This window comes from Meriones unguiculatus, chromosome 8, assembly GCF_030254825.1.
Source record: "Meriones unguiculatus strain TT.TT164.6M chromosome 8, Bangor_MerUng_6.1, whole genome shotgun sequence".
NCBI classification, from domain to species: domain Eukaryota; kingdom Metazoa; phylum Chordata; class Mammalia; order Rodentia; family Muridae; genus Meriones; species Meriones unguiculatus.
The window spans coordinates 28,307,218-28,328,401 of NC_083356.1; the positions used below are offsets into that span (position 1 = coordinate 28,307,218).

The 21,184-nt window shown below is 45.9% G+C and overlaps 1 protein-coding gene across 1 annotated transcript in view; it reads left to right on the forward strand.

Moving 5' to 3' along the window:
- Window positions 1-9,461: 9,461 nt before the first annotated feature.
- Col22a1 (collagen type XXII alpha 1 chain) overlaps window positions 9,462-21,184 on the forward strand; it is a 231,665-nt gene continuing 219,942 nt past the window's right edge. Inside the window, exon 1 of the mRNA XM_021652125.2 lies at window positions 9,462-9,862. The gene's annotated coding sequence lies outside the window, so the exon portion shown is untranslated. The remainder of the gene's footprint in view (window positions 9,863-21,184) is intronic.

Consider the following 21,184-nt stretch of genomic DNA (forward strand, 5'->3'; position numbering starts at 1 on the left):
GGTGATCAAAGAGTCTGAGCATTGGAGCCAATCTTTGGGTAGAGTGCAGGGAATCTTATGGAAGAAGAAGGAGATAGAAAGACCTGGAAGGGCATTTTCTTAATGGAGGGTACCTTTTCCAAGACGACTCTAGCTTGTGTCACGTTGACACAACACTGGCCATCACACACGGTAAGCATTTATGGACCAAGCCATCTTCCTAGCTTGAACCTTTCATTTCTTACAATCCTTAAGACTGTTGGAAAGATGAGACCATCTGAACCTGCTTTTCTGAGACTAGCAGCTGAAATTGCTTCCGTGTGTCGCAGAACTTATCTGGAGCCAGCAGTGAAAGCAGTCTTCAGGAGAAGTACAAAGGAGGACAGAGGAAGGAAGAGTCATGTAGGCTTAGGCCTCAGGTTTTCCAAGGAACCTTTAAAAAGCCAGCGATGGCAACACTATTTAACCCTCTATGAGTCTTGTCTGTTCTAAGCCAGAGGGAGCAACAAAGGGCAAAGGGCAGGCGCTGCATGGACAGGCAGCCTGGGGATACTCAGGGTCACTGAGCCTAGCAAAAGAAGGCAGCCTGCACCACACCATGAGCCCCAAGCCTGGGGTTACTCTATCATCTGCTGCATTGTACAAGTGAGAACTCAGACAAGGCCCTTCCTTCTCTGGCGTCTGCTGTTCTAGCTCAGAGAAAAATAAATTAGTGCTGTTTCTTCCAAGCGTGGTCTAGGGATGAAAGCACCAGAACGATACAAGGCCTTTTTCATAGAGGAGCCTGGGCTGCACCCAGCACCTCTGAGCCCAAGGCAGTGCCATATCCTAGCCAAGTTAGACAAGAAAAGGCTAAGCTGTTAAAGCCTTTTCTAGCTCTGATACTCTAGGCTGATGCTTTCTAAAGCAGGGTCACTAAATGCAGAAACATGCGGGGCCCACCCTGAGCAATGAAGCATATTCTGTGATGTACCCTGATTATGAGTGTGTTTTGTACACCGTAAGACATACTTATGAATAAAAATCATGAAATAGTTGGTTATGGTCTTAATCGGAAATGTACCTGATTGGCTCACACTTTGAATGCTTTATTTCCCCTGCTTGTAGCACCGTTTTAGAGGTTTTGAAGCCTTTAGTTGTAGGAGGTAGAGCCTGGCCAATGGGATTTGGCCACTAGGGACATTTAAAGGTTAAGCCTTCCTCTGGCTCCTCATACTTTCTCTTCATCTTCATTCACCATAATATGAAGATCTTCCACCCCTCACTCCCACCACCACACACTGAAATGCCTACCATGTCCTTTCCATTGTGGGGGCCTGAAACCGTCCTAAACCAGGAGCCAAATTAGATCCCTCATCTACCTTGCCTCTACCAGGCATCCTGTTGTGGCCAAGAGATGGGAGAGTAATACAGTGTATAATACACAAACACAAAATTAGAAACAGTCTGAGAGAGGAGACAAAAGGGAGCTTCAAATCTGATCATGTAAAATAAACAATTGTGTAGAGGCAACACTTAAGGGAAACAGCGCTATAATTGGTATGCAGTGTCACCCAAACCAAACAATACAATGAGACTGACATGGAGTCATCAAGCACAGCAGAGCTGGTTTGTGCCTTCCGAAGGCAGGTGGCTGACCAGGCAGGCCACACCTGACCCCAGCTCTAAAATGTGCAGGACTTGTATGTGATGCGTCTGAGAGTAGGATTAAGGCAGACACGGATTCTTGTACTCCCAGTGCTCCATGCCAGTTTTCTGACTACCACTCAAAAACTCTCTGACTCCCAAAGAAGGCTATTACAAACTATTTTGAGAATTTAGCGATTTTCAGGACTATGGCTAATGTCCACTAATAGATGTCATATTTCCCATTGGATAATCATTGTAAAAGAAGCATCCTTGAGCCCTCATTATAGGTACCATGTGTGTAGGGCCAGAGATGTGGGTATGCTGTCAAAATCCCAGCGTCGAGTAAGTGGAAAGGCAGATGTTCAGAGAGTGAAGGAGGTCTCTCGCTGTCTGTGCAGTTTAGAAGCAGAAGGACCCCCCTTCCATCTCCTCCCATGTCCAGCTTGCCTGTGGTCTGAGCTCACCCCCACTTACAGATTACCACTCAGGTTTATTTTCATTCTGGAAATATATTTTTTCAAAAGCCTTTCTTTCTCCCAGTATAAGGTGAGTGAGTTCAAAGCCAGGCAGGGCATGTAAGCACAGGCAGTTTGTCAAAATAATTGGTACTGCTAGGCCAGAGGGCCGGCACAATGGAAGCTTGTGGAGCAGATGGGGAGGATGTGTAATCCCTATAATGCAGACAAAGGCATGCAATTTAGGAAGGTAGATTTATTTGTCTTAAACAACAGGGGTGCATAATGCAGCTCCCTGTGGCCAGGGCTGACTTTGGAAAGTTTAGAAATCATTTCTTTGTCCCATTTTACCAACTTATTTTCTAGAATTGTCCGCCATTGGCTGGTAACCATGCAAGTCTATCCTTCCGAGAGCTTCCTGCTCTGGTATCCCCAACCTCTTATGAAAACTGCTGGACTGCAGGTTCAGAGTAGCTATGCAATGAGGCTTCAAGCATGTCTTCAATTGCTCTGGTCTTCGGTCTTATCACCTATTCAATGTCAAATAGGTGCTGTAGACTCATTGTGCCCTAATTCATCTATTTATAGCACATTAAAAAAAAAGCACCCACATGTCTTCCAAGTAAAGTCAGTTAATGTGTGGGTTGTTTGTAAGAACTAATAAATGTGAATGGGTGCCCTACCCAATTTTCCAGTTTATTGATAAGCATTGGAATCTCCAAAGACTATCTGTAGCATTGTTCTACCCAAGATGAAGCCCTTCTTTGTTTCAGTCTAATATTTAAGGTGATTCAAAAAATATGCCAATCAAAACTTCAATGGTGTGCATTCTTTGCCAACCTGGGGTTATTTTTTGGCAGAATGAGATATGGACTATTCCAGCAGTTTGTGACAGCATTCTTGCAGACTTCAAATTTGCCATGTTTAGTTTCTTTATGTAAGATGGTATATAGTGTTTGCATATAGCCCACTTTTAATCATCTTTGTATTACTTGTAGTGAACCAAAAGCAGAGAAATGTTATGTAAATTTCTATTTTGCTGTATTATTTATTCAAAAGTAACAAGAAAAGTCTTTGCATGTTCAATCCAGATGCAATTTTTGTTCACCATTTTCAATTCATGGTTGGTTGAACTGAAGGAGATGCAACATTCAATTCATCTTCAATTCATGGTTGGTTGAATTCAGAGATGGAATCATGGCTTTAGTGTACAAACTGTATATGCAAAATTGTATACTGCAGCTTATTTTAACTACAAAAAAATAAAGAAATGGAAAGAGACATCTATCAGTTGAGGACTCATAAAGAAAACAGCAGCATATGAAGCTGAGTGGAACTCTCCTCAGCATAGTGCCTGGCATAGAACAAGCGTTAAACATCTGTGGAATGAAAGTAAAAACAAACAGAACACAAGGTAGTCATTGGCAGAATGAGTCAGGTCTAAACAGACTGATGTTGGCAGGTGCCCAAGGTACATGGTTGTGTGAGGAAGTGGTGCTATAGAATGGAGTTTGTAGAATATGTCCCCACTGCCTAAAAGTGGAAGTGTCAGCACCAGCAACTGTCTGGATATACTATATACATAAAAACTCCAGGAAGCCACAGAAAATCACTTCAGCACTGATTTTTGAAAGGAGAAATGAGGAGTGATGCCTTATGAATCTGTTCTCTTTCTCTCCCCTCCTGCCGCTACTTAATACCCTAGCATGGTCATCTTGATATGGTCATGAGTAGATCCCTGAGTTCACCACTGAAATGACTTCTCATCATATATTTAACAACATCCTCGTGTTAATGCTTTAGTAATTGCAAATTCTCTCCTATGAGGGGCTGATCTAGCCACGCTTATGAGTATTCCTTCTCATGAACAATGCATCACTGGAAACACAACTGTCATTGTTATTGATGCTGCTGCAATCACTGGCTGCCGTTTGACTGATTTCAAAATTACAGAGTGGCTCAGCCTTCTCCTGGCTCCAAGATGAGCTAAACAGACCTAGGGAATTCCCTTTCTTCTCCTGTAAAGTGGAAGCTCATAAAGTGAGGTGCTACCAACTGAGATAGTGAGGGATGATGTGGAAGATCCAAGGATGGATGCCCTACAATACCAAGGCGGGGTCATTGTAAAGAAAGGAGTTATTGACATTGGCAGAACTGATACAAGTTCTAAAATAAAGAAACTAGGCTGAAACGAAACTTTTTCTTGTCTCATACACAAGTATGAGAGTCTGAGTTCAAATCCTCACAGCACACCTAGAACCCAGTTGATCTAAGAGAACATGTCTGTAATCCCAGTGTCCTTTAGAAAGATAGGAGGTAGAGACAGAAGAACCATAGAAAGCCCATAGGCATGTTGGTCCAGTGCACACAGTGTTGAATAATAAGAAACTTTCTCTCAAACAATGCAGAAGGTAAGGACCAATACCTGATCTCTAGTCTTAAGCTATGATACATGGATACCTGCCTGCCCCCACCCCCACACACTATAAATGTATACACAAAAGCACATACAAAGATTTTAAAAAATCAGGAAAGCCTTGGGCCTGCAAGCCCCACTCTGTAGCTGGTGGCAGCATCCCTTGGCCTGAAGAGAAAATGCAACAAGATCCAGTGGGAAGGAGAATATGAGTTCCCATGAAATGAGAATTTGGTGTCCGAGTAGATACTCACAAATAACTTTCCCTGAACAGAACACTTGAACTCATGTCTCAGGACAGCAAAGAGAAGTGAAGATCTCTGGAAAAGATTGGCTTGGGCTGGAAGCCAGGTTCTGTCCCCTCTAGTGAGTTCCTACCCAAACCTAAACATCTTTTACCAGATTCCTGGTCTCACCAGGTGTGATCCGCATTAGAAATAAGATGCCTCTGAGACTTCCGGAGTTGTTTTGGCCACAAGCACTTTACCAGTGGCCATGAATGTTGACATCATTACTGTTTTCTGGGGAGACATTAGGGAGTCTTAGGAGGGCTATCATGGCACAATGGCTGAGTTTCATCATTTCACACTGCTGGCCCGCTCTGGGCAGGCACTGTCCTGGAAAGACAACAATGGAAGAATCCCTTTACCCTTCTCGATCTCTGTGTTTTGCTCAGGAGAGAAGGAATTTACAGGAATCTACTCCAGACATCTCTGGAGGGATTGAAAAATAATAGAGCCCAATGGAGATCAGAGACAGAATTTCAGAGGAAGAAAATGTCGCATTTGAGGAGGACACACCTGGAGAGAAGGCAGTAGAAAGTCTGGGAGAAGAAGTGAGCACCCAGGGTTAGGGTAAGGAGACCACTCTGATAATTGGGGTCCAGCCATTGAAAGAATGAAGAGGGCTAGTGCAGGTGGGACATGGCAGCTCCAGGGTTTGCCATCTCAATCTAGGCATGTGGAGAAGTCTCAGAGTGATGAAACAGGGCCAAGAGATCAGATCCAAAGTGTCCCTCCCTCAGCCTGGGGCCTGGTGGCTGAACATACAGAGGCAGGTGGAAGGTGGAGATGGACCAGAACTCATGAGTTCACAATCCATTTCAAACTCTTCCCATTGGACACTTTGAGAAAGGTTGGATGGGGGCTGGCTTAGGCACCTAACACTGTAGTCTGAGAATGCCATCTTGCTACCAGGGAAGCGCTCTTATTTATTCTCAGTCACTGCTCTTCTCACTCAGAATCAATCACTGGAAAATGTGGAGGTCCTGACTCCATGTGGAGAGCCAGAGGCCACACAAGCAGCAAGGCTTCCACCTAAAGGGGAAACCCCAGTTGGATACCCAGTTTAATGCCCAGATGCAGAATAATGGAAGCCCACCATCTCAAAGCAAGTGTCCTGGGAAGCGGTGGTTATTGGCTTTATACTGGAACAGTTTGGCTTCTGTGAGTTCATGAAACATTGCAAAACTAGCTTTATGGTTTGATAAAATACTCATGTATTGAAAAATAGGTACAAATTTAATTTAAAAGAAATAAACAAGAATATTATTATGATTAACTTTCCCTGGAAAATGAATAAATGTAATAAAGCTGAAGGCAATTTCACCAAATAGAAATTGTAGCGCATACATTAATTTAAAACAAATTAAAACATTAAGCAATCATACTCAAGTTTTCATCCTTGTAAAACAGATTTGAGGGATGTTTTTAGCTGATCTCAGAGGAGTTTAAAAACCGAGCACTTAATAATTTGAAAAAATTACATCTCTATTTAATTACGCTGCTCTTGTGCACATAGTAATTTTCTTCTAGATGGCCATGGAAATACACACTTTTCTTGCTCCATGAAGTTATATAATACAGTTGGGAAAGACAAAATACAAACCCATAAAGAAAGAGCCTTTTGAAAATGCAATGCGCCAATGACTGCCAGATAATCACGCAATCCAGCCATTCATGTATTTATTCGACATATATTTGCAGGCATGCCAATTGAGAGTCAAAAAGAAACACTCACATCCCCTTCCCTCCTTCAGGAAGCTTTCATTCAGGTCAGGTTGAGAAAGGGGATAGAGATACTATCAGATGATCCTAAAGAGGAAAAAAAAAACAAAAAACAAAAAAACCAAACTCTGTTAGAGGTAATCCTGTGTTGACAGAAAGAAACCAAGGACCCATGGTGAGGGGCTGGACAAGACCTTCCAACAATCTGAACCTCACTGGGCTTCACCCCAGAGACTGCTGAAGACATGGCCAGGCCAGTGCCTCCCTACAACCTTTGGAAGCCCTGATCCAGAGGACTGAGATAGGCAGATACTTGAAGGCTTCTATTTGAATACAGAATACAACATATTTCAGTGATGTAAGATGTTTTCATCCAGGTTAAGTTGCTACCATCTTCATGAGATCAGCTGTGCCTACTGAGTGTTCATAATGACTGCTCTGTGGGTCATTATCATTATCATAATCCTACAGGGGAGGATCCCCACCCCATGTTTTTAATCAAGTTTTCCTCAATTGCACAGGGTCTCTGGGTCTAGGGGAAGGACTAGAGGATGGCTGTGGAGGACTAGAGGATGGGTGCTCTGTGTAGCTGCAGGGAAGCCATCACCTATGCTGGCTTCAGACTTTCCAAGGAGGTTGCTTTGAAGTTCCCCTAACCCTGTTTATGTCCCTCTCACGTGTGCTCTGTAAGTAAAGCCTGATAAACGTTTGGTTCTTCAGGGTGAACTAGGTAGAATTGTGCTTTAGCTTGTTGACAGGACCTTTGGTGGAGGGCGTCCATGCGGTTTGCTCTACCCCTACTCTGGGAAGGACTTTCAGCAACTGAGAAACAGATTGTGACTAGTGATACCTGAGCTCTGTCTGTCTTACTTATCTTTAATGTTAATTATTGCAGTGCTTGAAATACAGAAACGACAACAAAATATGTCCCAGGGGAAACATTTTCATATTTCCTGTTAAATGCATATCCTCCTATCTGTGGGTACAGTGGCCTGTATACAGATTTCCTATTCCTGGTAAGTACATCTCGGATGTTTGTATGCTTTGTCATCCTGGCAGAGAAGTGCTCCAAAGGGGGAAGGAAGTGCGATGGAGTGCTTTTGGAAGTACCTTTCCAGAATGCCAGCTCACTATCCATTGCCTCTGGCCTGCTCTCCTCACATCCAAACAGTAGGAAGGCAGAGCAAATGCCTATCAAAGCCACCAACTATTTCCACACAGATAGGTTGACTCAGACCTCAGTGGAGGGTCTGGTCTGAGTGGCAGTCCTGCTTCTTTTCTGGACCCTTAACATCTACACAGGCTTGTGGGGTTCTACCACTGATGGAGATATTTGTCTAATATCTCCAGAGAAATAGCAGAGTGCACATAGAAGTAGAAACTTTATACCTTATCCCTAAAAAAAATCTGCAGTCAGTGTGTATTAAATAAAAATAAAATTTACAAAATGAGGGAGGCACCACCTGGATAAAAGAATGAGCTGGGAGGCCTGTCCACTATCTGATCTCAGGGGCTTTGGTTGGACACAGCAGTTGGTGGGACAGGGGGAGGTTCTAGGCCACAGTAAGGCTGTGGTACAGGGGTCCATAATGAGGTTGGCTTCTGTCCTCACAACTAGGCATCAGATTTATCACAAGAGCTACCCGACGGGAAAGGCCGTTCTGAAAACTGCCTTATGGCCGCCTCAGGAAGGTGTCAAGTCCATTTTCAGTGGACTTTTGCTCCAGCTGTTCCACCTGCCCAGCAGACTTTTCCAGTTGTTCATCTACGTGTCTGTCACATCTAAAGCAGGACACATCTAAGATATCTCCAACCTGGTATTGTTCTCCCGTTCTGCCACCTGGATGAGAGACAGGGTGACTTGTGTCATTTCCGTTTCCCCCATTGGTGGCAAGTAAGCCTACAGGGTCACCAGCACCGCGTGCGTGCGTGCGCGTTGTTGAGTGACCATCATCAAGCCTGTCCCGGCCTCTGGTCTGCTTTGCCAGCGAGTAACACTGCCACAGGGGTAGCTGAAACACAAAGCAGGAAAAGGCAGCAGGGGGCAGCTGTTGTGAGTCCCTGGGTCACAGAGGAGCCCAGTATGTCTGTTTATAAATGTTGCCACACAGGCAGCCAAATAAAGGCCAGCCTGCAGCTTAGGAGAACGACTGATGTAGGGGAGGAAGAGACTATCAATTAAGCAATGTTCTCATCATGTCCATTATAAAATACCCTGCCTGGCCCAATTTTAGGAACAGCGCTCAGAAAGAGCTATCCGGGCCAGCACCTGCTCCTGCTCTTCCCTTGCTGGCCTCATCAGCCCTACCTGAGCTCCCTCACTGCCTTAATGGGGACACCAGGCCCGGTGGGTGACCAAGGCTCTTTCTGAGCCTCTGCTGTCCTCACCAGAGATGGGCAACAGAATTATAGCCCATGGTTATCCCAAGGCTGGGTGAGGACTTCCTAAATAGGGCCAGGACCCATGGAAAGGGTCCCTGGCACTGAGAATGTGTATTCCTATTTCTGTTGCAGCAAGAAGTGTGAGGGCTTGACAAGGGGCGCCTCGCACACACACCCCTCCCCGCAACCTGTCTCCCTGTGTGCTCCAAACTTTCCAAACTGGTCAAGCAGCTGCCTCTAAACTCGGTGGGTTATTTCAGAGCTCTCTGTAAAGGGACCAAAATATCTAGTAAAGTCCCGGACTGGACAGTTGTTCCTGCTCTCCTGGGCTTCTTAAGGCCGCTCTGACTCTGGAGCATTAAGACCCTTATCTGCACAGCCGCCCGCCTCTTCCCCCTCCTGCGCGGCCCCGACCTTCTCCGAAGCTTTTCTTCTGGGGTCAGGGACCTTCACCAGCCCAGGTCCCGCGCTCTTGGCTCCCCGTGGGACTAGGGCTGAGCCCACCCCCTCTGGCTCCGCCCCAGCCCGTGTTCTCGACCCCGCCCACTCCGGGCTCCTCCCCTCTCCGGGAGCTCTTAGCTGGGGAATCCCAGAGCCGGGACAGTGAGCCTCTAGGGAGGCTAAGGGGCAGCTTTGTTCCTGGCCAGCACAGGCTGGAAAGGACTGTGGCTTCTCCCTGAGGACCGGCTTGGCCCGGTTCTGCTTTGCTTTCTCTCACACACTTGCCATTCTACTCTGTAAGTTTCAGCCTTGCTCTCCAACTGCTGCCTTGAAAGCTAGCTGTGTTTCTGGACCCATGGCCTAGGAGAAGATTCCCACCTTTTGGTGCTAGGTCTTTTATTTCCTCCCCAGTAGCAGGCAGAGTGTCTGTATGCTACAGTGGAAATCCCAGAAAGGGACTGCCTGAGACTAGCATCTTCCCTGAACACTGCTTCCAGTAGCTCTGATCCCAGGACACAAGTCCAGGCCGGACCCCTTGAACATCTCCTTGGCAGGTAAGGCCCAGTTTTCTCAGTCGCCTGTGTTGGAAGTCGTAGGCTCCAGTGGGGGATAAGGAGGAACGAGAGCCAAATACAATGCTCCTGGCATTGCTGAACAACTTCCTCTTGAAGCCTTTTGGGGAGCCTTCCGTACGAAGGAGACAAACTTTGCTTCAACCTCAGAGGGAAATGAAATCCCTACGATGTAGCTGACTGATTCTTAGGAGCTGTCCAAGAACGCGGAGAGCACAGTGGCCACAGCGGCCATCACCAGAGGCCACTGGAGCTGGTTTTTAGAGCTGTTGGGATGTACCAGCCTCTGGTGGGGTGAAAGGATCTTTGGGTGAGTGGAGGAAGGAAGGATAGCCTCCCTTTGACTGGGCATCGATGGGCAGGGGGCTTTGCCTTTTTGGTCTAAATTTAGATCTCTTTCCTATTTGAGCATGCTGTTGTCCTTCCTCTAGACCAGAGATACCTTAGTCTGCCTGCTTCTGAATATCATGTTCTATAGCAGTCCCAGGTGATTAAGCTTTACTTGGCTTGGTTTGTGTGTGGACAGACTTGGTGATGGCAGGAAGACATGCTTCTCTGACATTTGGGATGTCCTCATTACTCCAAACATCACTGTAACTATCCCCTGTCATCCTGTGTCTGTGCTGGCACTTCTTTGTCTATGTGGGATGATTCTAGCGCCTCATCTGCCTCTTATTGACAAGTGTCTGGGGAAACGCTAGAAAACCAAAATATCCCTTCTAGCTTAGTCCTATTTGTCGGAAGTTCTACAGGGTTCTGATCTGTTAGAGACAGAAGCTGCAAGTGGCTTAGTGTTATGTGTGGGCCCAGCTCTGCCTTGTAACTGTTTCCTTGTACAGTTTCCTTACTGCCTGCCCTCAGCTAAGAGCTGCACCCAGGGGGCTTCTGTTTCCTCGTTTGTCAAGAGAAAGTGATAGGAGGGATTGATTCCTTCACAAGGGAAGTGGCCAGACATTTGATATCTTAGCTGTTTTCCGTCTCCTAAATCTAGTTGCTCTCCTCGATCAGTCACAGAGAACCATCACCCTTATGTTGCTGGGAAAGAGGTTGAATGGAGTGAGGGGCTGCTTTCAAGGGGTCCAGCAGGACTCTGGTCATGAGCCCTTAGAAATGTTTGCAGCAGAAATGATTTTTTTTTTTCAAAATTCCAACACGTTCTCGTATGTTCTTGCACCTACAGATTGGTAGTGGGTGGCACTCTGGCCAACCTCTCCCCTCCACAGAGACTTCAGTTCTTCCATGGCTGTGTTTATTATTCACTGATGTCAAATGTCCAGATTTTAGGCACAGGTTGAACCCTCAGGATCCTAGATTCTTTAATCCCTGCAAGTTCTTCAATGGCTACCAGGGAAGTGATGACCACTTCAGGTGTTCATGGGATCCTTGGTCACCTGTATCCTTGGGATGATTCCCAGGTGTGTCTGGCTTGGCCTGATGACCAACCCAGCCCTCTCTATGTTTGAGTCAACTGTAAGAAGTCACGTAGAAGGGGTCATGCATTCAAGAAATATCTTTAGGACAGACACCCTGAAGAGATTCATGAAAAGATTAATTATACCTAGAGAGGTCTTTTGGTATGGAGAGGAAATGGCAGGTGACCATTGTGCCCTGGGGTGTCCTGAGGAACAGACACCTACCTGCCTTTTGGTACCGGATGGGTTGAATTAGGACTAATGGAGGCCAAGTTACTTGGAAAAGCCATCCAGTTAACTTTCTATGCTCACCATAGTGGTGAGTCCCCACTGAGGAGAGTTTTCAGATGAAGAGTGGACAGCCATCTCCTGGGGCATTTGAAAGGCTACTCTTAAAGCTGAAACCTGGGGTCAGGTGAGCTTTTAAAGGCTCTTGTTAGCTTGATATCCAACCATTTGGAAGCACATCCTTTCTAGTCCTGAATTCCCTCCTTCCTCTCTTCATCGTTCCTTTTGCTGATGGTTTTCAGGGAGGTTTACACTGGTATACATGTGATTGCTGTGGCACTGGCTGTGAATGGCATGTGTTCCTCTACTTAGGAGTTTACAGACAAATGTCAGAAAGGGAAATGAGTTAGCTTATGATAGCAGAGCAAATACAGGGGGAGGAAAAAAGCCATTTTCACATCAAGAGAAGCGCATCTCCCCATGCTGGGGAGACTTCTCAACACGATTGTTGCTCTCCAGCAGAACCAGAAGATGAGAACGGCTTATGTGGTTATGTCAGAGTAGGAAAGGGGCCTGAGGATAGTTTATTCCTCAGTCTTTATTAAAAACAACAACAACAACAACAATCTGAAGACGTGCCAAGCTTCATGACAATAATAGCTACAAAACCTGGTGAGATGAGGGGAGTGCATTTTGTCCATTTTACAGAGGAGAAAATAGATATCTGGAGAGTGGAGGTGACCTGCTTACTTGGCCTGTAAAGACAGTGCCAGTCTCATGAGGTACTAGGACAAAGTGACTCTCTCTCTCTCTCTCTCTCTCTCTCTCTCTCTCTCTCTCTCTGTGTGTGTGTGTGTGTGTGTTTGAGTATTAGTGGGAGACCACACACAGATACGCACACATGCATATGTATGTGTGTTGGGGGCAGAATTATTAGCATGTAAAGCAAGGTAGCTGGGCTGAAATATCTTACTTTGCACCTGTCTGGGGCCAGCACAAGGCTTACTGAGTTAATGAGTATGTGGATGACTGTATAATGAATAACTGAATGAATGAATGTTCTGATGCGACCGCCTCTCGGCTTTATTGCTAGTGAAATCAGTCACCTGATCTTCGATCCTGACATTTCAAGTTACCTCTGAGCACCCCTCAAATGGATGAGCCTCCTTGGCTAACTGCCCTTTTGCAGTTGCCTTGAGCATCTTTCGGTGCAGAGATATTGGCAAGGATGTGCCTCAGAGGGTTTCCAAGGAATAGCATTTCTGGGTCACAAGTCATGGGGAGAGTACTGTTCTCAGGACACATTGGGACTGAGGATTCAATACAAGCTAAAAATTGGAGTGCCACCACACTCCAACTGATTGGCCTGCTCTTTGATCACCTCCCCCTGAGGGGGGAGCAGCCTTACCAGAACACAGAGGAAGACAATGCAGCCACTCCTGATGAGACCTGATAGACTAGGATCAGAAGGAAGGTGAGGAAGACCTCCCTTATCAGTGGACTTGGGGATGGGCATGGGTGGAGAAGGGGGAGGGTGGGTGGGATTAGAAGCATGGAGGAGGAAGGGAGCTACGGGGGGGGATACAAAGTGAATAAAATGTAATTAATAAAAAATTAAAAAATTTGGAGGGTCAGCAGCATGTACATAGGAAGTTGTTTTTCTTTCTTCTTCTTTTTTTTTTTTTAAGCAGACACTCAGTGAATATTTGAGATTGTGACAGTGCCTGCCTGCTGTAACCTTGAAGACATACTGCCAGAAGCCATGCAGAGGCCTGTGACAAAACTGCACTATATTCTTAAAACTTTCTTTTCACCCACATACAGCTGCCACCACTTGTCCATTCCTAGTGCCTGGGTCACGACTTCCATCTCACCCCTGGCTATGTTTTGGCACACAAGAGAGAAATAACTTTAAAACCTTTCTGATCCCCTCCCCTCCCTTCCCCCACCACTCCCCTCACCTTCCCTCCTCTCCCCTCCCTTCCCCTCCCCTCCCCTCCCCTCTTCTCCACTCTTCTCTTCTCTTTCTTCCTTTCTTTCCTCCTCCTCCTTTTTTAGTTTGGCTGCTGATAAAATAGTGAAAGTGTTCAGAATATACAGCATCTTTTGGTTGAAACCATCTCTAGAAAGAAGCTGTTTCTGGGACACTACTGGATGGTGGGCAGTTACAGCTGGCCTGGTCTGCCCAGTAGCCAAATTGCAGGGGTGTAGTCTTCTGCCAGTGCCAAAAAGTCAAGAAAAAGCAAACACACCACAGCACCAAATCAGATGAGATTTTTGTGTGGAAGAAAAAAATGTGTCTAAAGCTTCAGTGAGGCCAGTGAGGATCAGTTTCAGTGTTCAGACTCTGCAGCTCTATTGCCTGGTGCTGTGCCTGGATCTGACAATGCCGTGTTTACCAGCCTGGCAAGAGAGCAGCTCTCGTGTTACATGCCCCTACCACAGGGAGATACAGCCAAGTGAAATAAAGTAAAAACAGAAACACAAACATCACCGAGGGAGTCCAGGCTGACCCCAGAGGATTCTGACAACAGATACCCCTGCTGCAGGCGCTTCACACTGAGTGCTCTGAGTATCCACTGTGGTACCCTGGGCAGGGCTCTGACTTTGGCCTGCATCCACGGCATCCATTGTTCTCCTTTGCAGCATCAGAGGTGCCACTGCCTCCTAAGGCAGCCTGCAGTGTGATCCTGGACTTCCAGAAAGTTTCTCCCTCCATCCAAGTGGAAGCTCTCTCCCTGCCCCTTCTGTCACTCTTCCGTCTTTTGGGTGTGCTTCAAACAAACTGAGTCCACATTCCATAATGCACCTTTGAGCTCTCACCCTCTTTCTGATTTTATTGGACACAGAGTTCTGATTGTTTCTGGGTAGGGTCTAGGTGTGATCAGCTGTGCAGCTGTCCTCTGTGGCCCCCCGAGGTTAGGGAACATTCCACCCCTCCCCTAGTAAATGTGAGACTTGGGATTCAGACTCATGGCTTAGTAGTGCCCTGACCCTTAACATTCCATCTAAATCCATGGGTTTCATACAAATGAATAGAAGCTAAAACTGGGTAATCACATACCTTATAAAAGGTAAGTGTATATCATTCACGTAAGAAGAAAAGTGTAGCTATTGGGAATATTATTTTAAATGGCTACCTGGTAGAGTACTTTAAATCATAAAGGTGATACCGGCATGTGTGACAAAGTTCCTGGCTCCTAGTGGTATTAGATTCATGAAGTTGTAATTGAATTTACATTGCAGTTACATAAGTCAATAAAATATTTAAATGAAGAAAGTGTGTATACGGGCATGGGCCGTGCCCAGAGTGAGCCTGGCATGTAGGCAAAGGGAGGGTCCTTTCTGCTTGTCAGGCACTCTGGCATCTTGATCATGTGGAGGCCTCTCACTGAGCCTGGGGCCCTAATTTATGGCCTGGGCTGTGCCAGTGGTCATGAGACCGGCCTAGGTCTGAATCTAGCTCTTCTATTGGGTAGCTGTGCAGTTTCCAGAGCTGTGCACGGGATCTCTGGGCTGGAGCTTAGGGACCAGAAGTGGAAGGCCAGGTAAACTCCATCCAGTCAGCAAACAAACATGACATCCTCAGATCTTGGCAGGCTGGCTTTTGCCAGAGCCTCAGGCTTCCACAGGAAACTGGCAAGAGAGTCCCTGCTGTGACTGATGAGAGCCCCTCCTTGGTTCCTTGCATTGATCATAGTTGTGGCTCAGTTCTATGGGGGAGGGACTCACCCTGCAGGTCACTTTTCTTGGTCCTTCAAGGGCAGGTTTGATCTCTGTGTGCCCACCCCTGCAGGCCTGCAGAGTCCCTGTATGAGCTGAGGCCATCTCTTCGGAGAAAAGAAGCATGCCTGGGTAACTAAGTAAAGAGAGAGACTCATGCTCGCCCAGGCTTTTTGTGCTTTCTGAGAAAAATATTTATGTATGTACACGTATGTGTGTAATAATAGCACTCTTTTATTAAGCTACACATGCAGCTCAGACACTGGACTCATTGCTCTTTATTCGTGGACTCATTTCTCTCTGTTGCATAGCCTCTCTAAATACCCACTCATATCCATCATTGTTCTGCCTGGGGAGGGACATACATTGTCTCTTAGTGTCACGAAGTCAGCAAAAGAAAGCACTGGTGTAGGCAGAGCATGAAGATCACGAGCCAGGGTTAAGAGCCATGGGGCAGGATAAAGAGGCTGGGGTCAGACTGAGAGGGTTGTGTTAGGACAGCCCAGAGAGGTTTAAAGCATTAAGAATCCTAACGCCCTACCTGAGGGCATTTGTACTCAGGGTGAGTAAGCCATTTACAAAAGAGAGTGAAGGAAGCAGGGGACTTATAATTTGGGTAAACAGAGATACAGAACCTCACCCGCGGGATGGGGGGGGAAGGCTGTACGTGCTCTGAGCCAGCTTGGGGAACTGGAGTGCAGACCACAGGTATGCCTCAGAGGGGACTCCCAATAGCCCTACAACAGAGGTACCCTGAATGTAGTTAATGCCTTCTGAGCAGGAGCGGGACAGAGCTCCCTGCCTTCCTTCAGACGCCTCATCTACAGACGGCTCCCACCTCAGAGCCCCATCCTGCTTCATGCTGCTGAAATGCTGAGAGGGCCTTAGTGATTGGCAAGGTAGTGAGCTCCTGACCTTGGGGACATTTAAGAGGGGTGAGGAGTAAGGATGGAGGTGGCAGTCAGGCACCGGCTGATGGAAGGTGATGGGGAAGCCCGTGGCTTTGGAGAAAGTTTTCTGAGCGTGATTACACCATGGTGCAGAGAGTTAGAATGTGGAATCAGACTGAAAAAGATCCTCTGCTTTCAACCAGCTCCCTTTTATCAAGCACCTGCCCTCAGCTCTCCCCTTCTGTCTCTCTCCCTTTGTAGCCCTGACTCCTGCTATCGCGGAGCAATCAGGCTCTCTATATGAGCAATTGCTCTTCCCTCTAAGTGACAGGTGAGTCAGATCAATCTGCCCTTCTTAGGGTTGAAGCGATTGAAGCTAGAAGAAAGGCTGGCTCCCCTACCACTTCAATAAAGCGATGTAGGCAGGGCTGAGCCAAAGTCAGTGTGGCTCTGTGCAGACCTGTTGATTTCTCAGCCCACTGCTCTCCTAGAGCCCTGCCATGTGCCTTCTCATCCCCTCCCAAATAAAGGGAGCCCTGTGGGACAGCATGGAGTCTAGAACACTATTTATATGCATTGCTTCACCAGGGCAGACACTCTTAAAATACATTAAACAGAAATATCCCCTGTGTCCTCAAACCCCTGTAATCTGAGCTGACCTATGAATGAACTGGGCAGAATTCCATGCTGAAAATGTGAAAGAAAGAGGCCTGGTGTTCTGACAGCCCTCAGATGCGTGGAGAATCTAACAAGCAGGAAAGGGGCACTTAAATGTGCTTCTGCAGATTGAGGAATGGTTGGGCTAAGCCACTCTCCTATCTGTGCCACTGCAATGTTGGCTCCAGGGGGATGTGCAGAATGTGTGTCAAGATGGGTTTTGAAAGCTGGCCTTTGGAAAGAGAGGTCAAACCGTATCTAAATTGAGGTTTCAATCAAAGCTGAGATGAGAGGAAGAGACCAGGCAGGGAGGGAGTTAGAGCAAGCAGAGATACCTGGAGGAGTGAAGGCAGAGCTTCCAAGAGGATGGGGCACTGTCTGTGGCTTTCTGAGCTACAGTAAGATTCCGCTTCATGTTGTTAAAGGGAAAGTACACAGTTTGAACCTGCTTGCCTTGAAAGAGAGGGGGAGAGAGAGAGCTCAACTCCTGAGACTCAAACGCTGGACCTTGGGAAAAGCTGGGTCAAGGTGGCAAGGTCACAGACATTGTCTTTCTCCCCTCAACATAGGATCACCTTTCTGTGGTGACAGATGGCCATTTGCATCTCCACACTCAGGCGCCTTATTGGGAATACACCCCCTTTCCTAGCGGGGATACGAGGTCTGTGCACTTGTCCTGTCATCGGATTCTAGTATCCAAAGAAACAATACAGTCCAGGTAACCCAGGTCTTTCCATTGCCACCTGCTAGCCAGGGGAGTGAGTACATGCATGACCAGTACAGTGCGTTGACTGGAATAGCAGGAAGTTCCTTCCAAACAACAGATGGATTCTGATGCCTGAAGGATGAAGCACAGATGACCGTGGGCCAACACTTGTGTGCAGAAACCAGGAGGTTGCCAATGCAAAGGGCCTTGGGACTCAGATATACCAGAACCAAAGCATTGGATCTTCTGCCTCAACTCTACTTAGAGTCCAGGCTTTAGACTAAGTATATTGTAGCTTAGGAACATGACTCAGAATTGACAGAAGGACATACTCCGGCTGTTGGGGGTATCAGTCTCTCTTCTGGTCCAGGACCTACTATGTGTGTGGTGCTCTGTTAACCTTAACTGAATTCATGGACAAACTGTTTTAATATGGTGTGGTAGTTACTCCTCTCACCAAATTGATAAAAACGTCTGGCCCAAACAAAACAAAACAAACAAAAAAGAAACAAAGCTTTATTTTGGCTCTCAGTTTGAGACGATAGTCCAGCATAGTAGGGGAGGCAGGAGGAACCAGCAAGTGGCTGGCCACATTATGTCTATAGTCTGGAAGCAGAGAGAGGTGAATGCTGGTGTTTAAATTAGTTTCTTCTTTATTCATCCCAGGATCCCAGCTTTGGGAGTGGTGTTACCCACATTAGGTGGGACCTTCCTTATCCAATGACGCCTTTCTGGAGGCACTCTCATAGGCTCCCTGAGAGGTGTGCTTCTATGGTGACTGTAAATCACATCACATTGACAAACCAAGTGTAAGCATCACACAGGAATACCACTAGTATTGAGGGGATAAAGTGTGGAAGGATTGCTTGTCTTCTTTACCTGTCAAAACCCTCAGGATGATCCTGGGGGCTGTTGAAGGAACATCCTGAAACAGCTGAAACTCAGGAATATATGAGAATGAAGCCTCTGTTCTCTTCATCCTGCTTCCTGGTATGTTGGCGAAAACCATCTTCCTATGCCTGGTCACCCACATTCCATGACTTCCATGGCATTTGGAGTGTAGGAAAGGCTTGCTGCTAGTCAGCTTCAGCAGAAACATCAGTCTTGTACTCCATGAAGGGAGCTGTCTTCCCTCCAATGCTAAGCCATTGTTCTAACTGATGCTTGGATAGGATGATAGGTTTCTGCTTCAGTATTCTGAATTGTCTTCTCTCTCAATTATATGATGAAATCTAACCTCCAGAATGTTGGTGTCATGGTATTTGAAAATGAGGTCTTTGGGAGGTACTATGCTACGGTTGGAACTCTCTTGAATGAATTAAATTAACCTTATAAAAGACCAGAGCTGCTCCTCATCCCTTCTGCCATGTCAGACACAGGGAAGAGACAGCCATATATGAACCAGGCAGTGGCCCTCAGAAGACATCATATCTATTGCTACCTTGATTTTGGATTTCCAGATGTCAGTATTCTAGACTTAAGTCTCTAAGGCAACTGGGCTACTCTTAGCTAGTTATAGCAGCCCAGGTGAAATAGAACGGAGTAGTTCAGCTGTATTTTGCTAGCATGAAGACACATACTCTTATTCAAATTACATTCATTTGCTGAAGCTGTGAATATTTGAATCAAAGTGAATTGATTTCAATTATTTTTCACTGAATTGTTGAAGTTTGTTTTGTGGCAAATGAGCTGGGCTATGGGGAAACAGCTTGAATTTCGGGGACTCCACAAGGCCTCTGTCCATCTAGGGAATTAACAGATGGGCAAATGCCTGGCTCAGAACAATTACAACATATAGCGAATATTTTCTTCCTTTTACCCCTCAGCCTGGATTCTAGTTTCCTCTCCACTGAACTGTTGATATAACCCTAAACAACTGTAAAACAAACAGGGTGATCTAGCACCCAGATGTGACTCCTAGTCACACTATTTTGTTTAAAATTTTTTTTTGTATACTTGAAATTTTACTATGTATAAATATAAGGATATGTATATATACTATTTAATTTGGTTTATCAAGCATTTTATTACATTATTAAATCTTTGTAAATAGAACATAAATGAAGCAGGGGTGACACTTTGCCACATAGTGAACAAGGCTACTACTGAGTGAAATCACCTGAATAACTGATCTGAGGACTGAAGGTATTTTTTTTGGACTGAGTATATATATATATATATTTGACTGCTCATGGGCACTTTGCTTTGTCCTTCGAGGTGTTTAAAGGGCTCAAATTTTTCCACTGTGTCATTTGTTTTCCTTACATTCATTTGCTTCCCCATCCTTCAGTTTATCTCTTTCTTTTTGCCTTCTTATAGATTATTTGAACAACTTTTCTTATTCACTTTTGATTTTTCAATGAAAGTTTTGAATGCACGTTTGTCCAGGCTGTCCCTGAGCCTACTCGTCATCCTAGGCACACCTTCAACAGTCCTTCTGCCTCTGCCTCCCCACTGGCACATCTGTGTCACCAGGTTGTCAGGAATACTGCAAAGAGCATGCATAACTGACCCTGACTATTGCGTTAGCTCTTTTACCCCGTTGGGCATAGGAACTTCAGGAGTGAGTTGCCTGTGCAGAAGGGAAAGTGTATGAAAAAAGAGGCTGGGGCTTGGGGAAAGACTCCTGACATCAGCAGTATGGAGAAAAGGTGGTTCTTGTGGGTTTTCAGCCATTTGATGAGTAAAGCAAAAGTTACCAGATGATACAGGCAACTCACTCCTGAAGTTCTTCCAGGGCTCATCATCTGTGAGGAGCGCAGTCTCATGCTCCCGTCTTTCTTTTCCCTTCGTTCCTGAGGGATAGTTTTCTGGATATGAAGTTGCTGGTCAGTAAGTCTTTCCTTGAAACACTTTACTTGAAGTCAGGAGTTTCTCACTTATAGTCCTTTGGAAAATATTTATGTTTCGCTCCTTGTATCCTCTGTCTTTCATTGACGCCAGTCGTCTGAGTATGAAGTGCCATGCTATAACCTCCTGGATTTCCAAGGTTCTTCTCGACTTCCTAGATGGCTCCTTGCTGCTGCTTACATAGTGAAGACACTGTGTCTGTGCCCAGTCAACAGTTACCTCAGCCATTTCCTTTATCTGCAGTCTGCTGTCTGCTAAGTGTTGTCTCAAATAGTTTTGTTTTAATTCTTTACTTTCCTATTTCTTTATTTCTTTCATACATTGTTTCATCTTTTAAACCTATTGTTTGATATTTTCAGACATACATATATAAAGTGGTTTGATCCAATGCAGCTCCCCTTTCCTCCTTTCCAATTTCCCCCCTGTTCTCTTCACTTTTCCCTCCCAGCTCCATTCACTACTCTCTTTTTTTAATTTAATTTTTTTATTAATTGTACTTTATTCACTTTGTATCCTCCCATAAGCCCCTCCATCCTCCCCTCCCGATCCCACCCTCCCTTCCCCTTCTTCACACCTGCCCCTCCCCAAGTCCACTGATAGGGGAGGTCCTCTTCTCCTTCCTTCTGATCTTAGTCTATCAGATCACATCAGGAGTGGCTGCATTGTCATCTTCTGTGGCCTGGTAAGGCTGCTCCCCCATCAGGGGGAGGTGATCAAAGAGCAGGCTAATCAGATTATGTCAGAGGCAGTCCCTCTTCCCATTACTATGTAACCCACTTGCAGACACTGAGACTTATGGCCAACTGTTGGGCAGAGTGCATGGAATCTTATGTAAGAT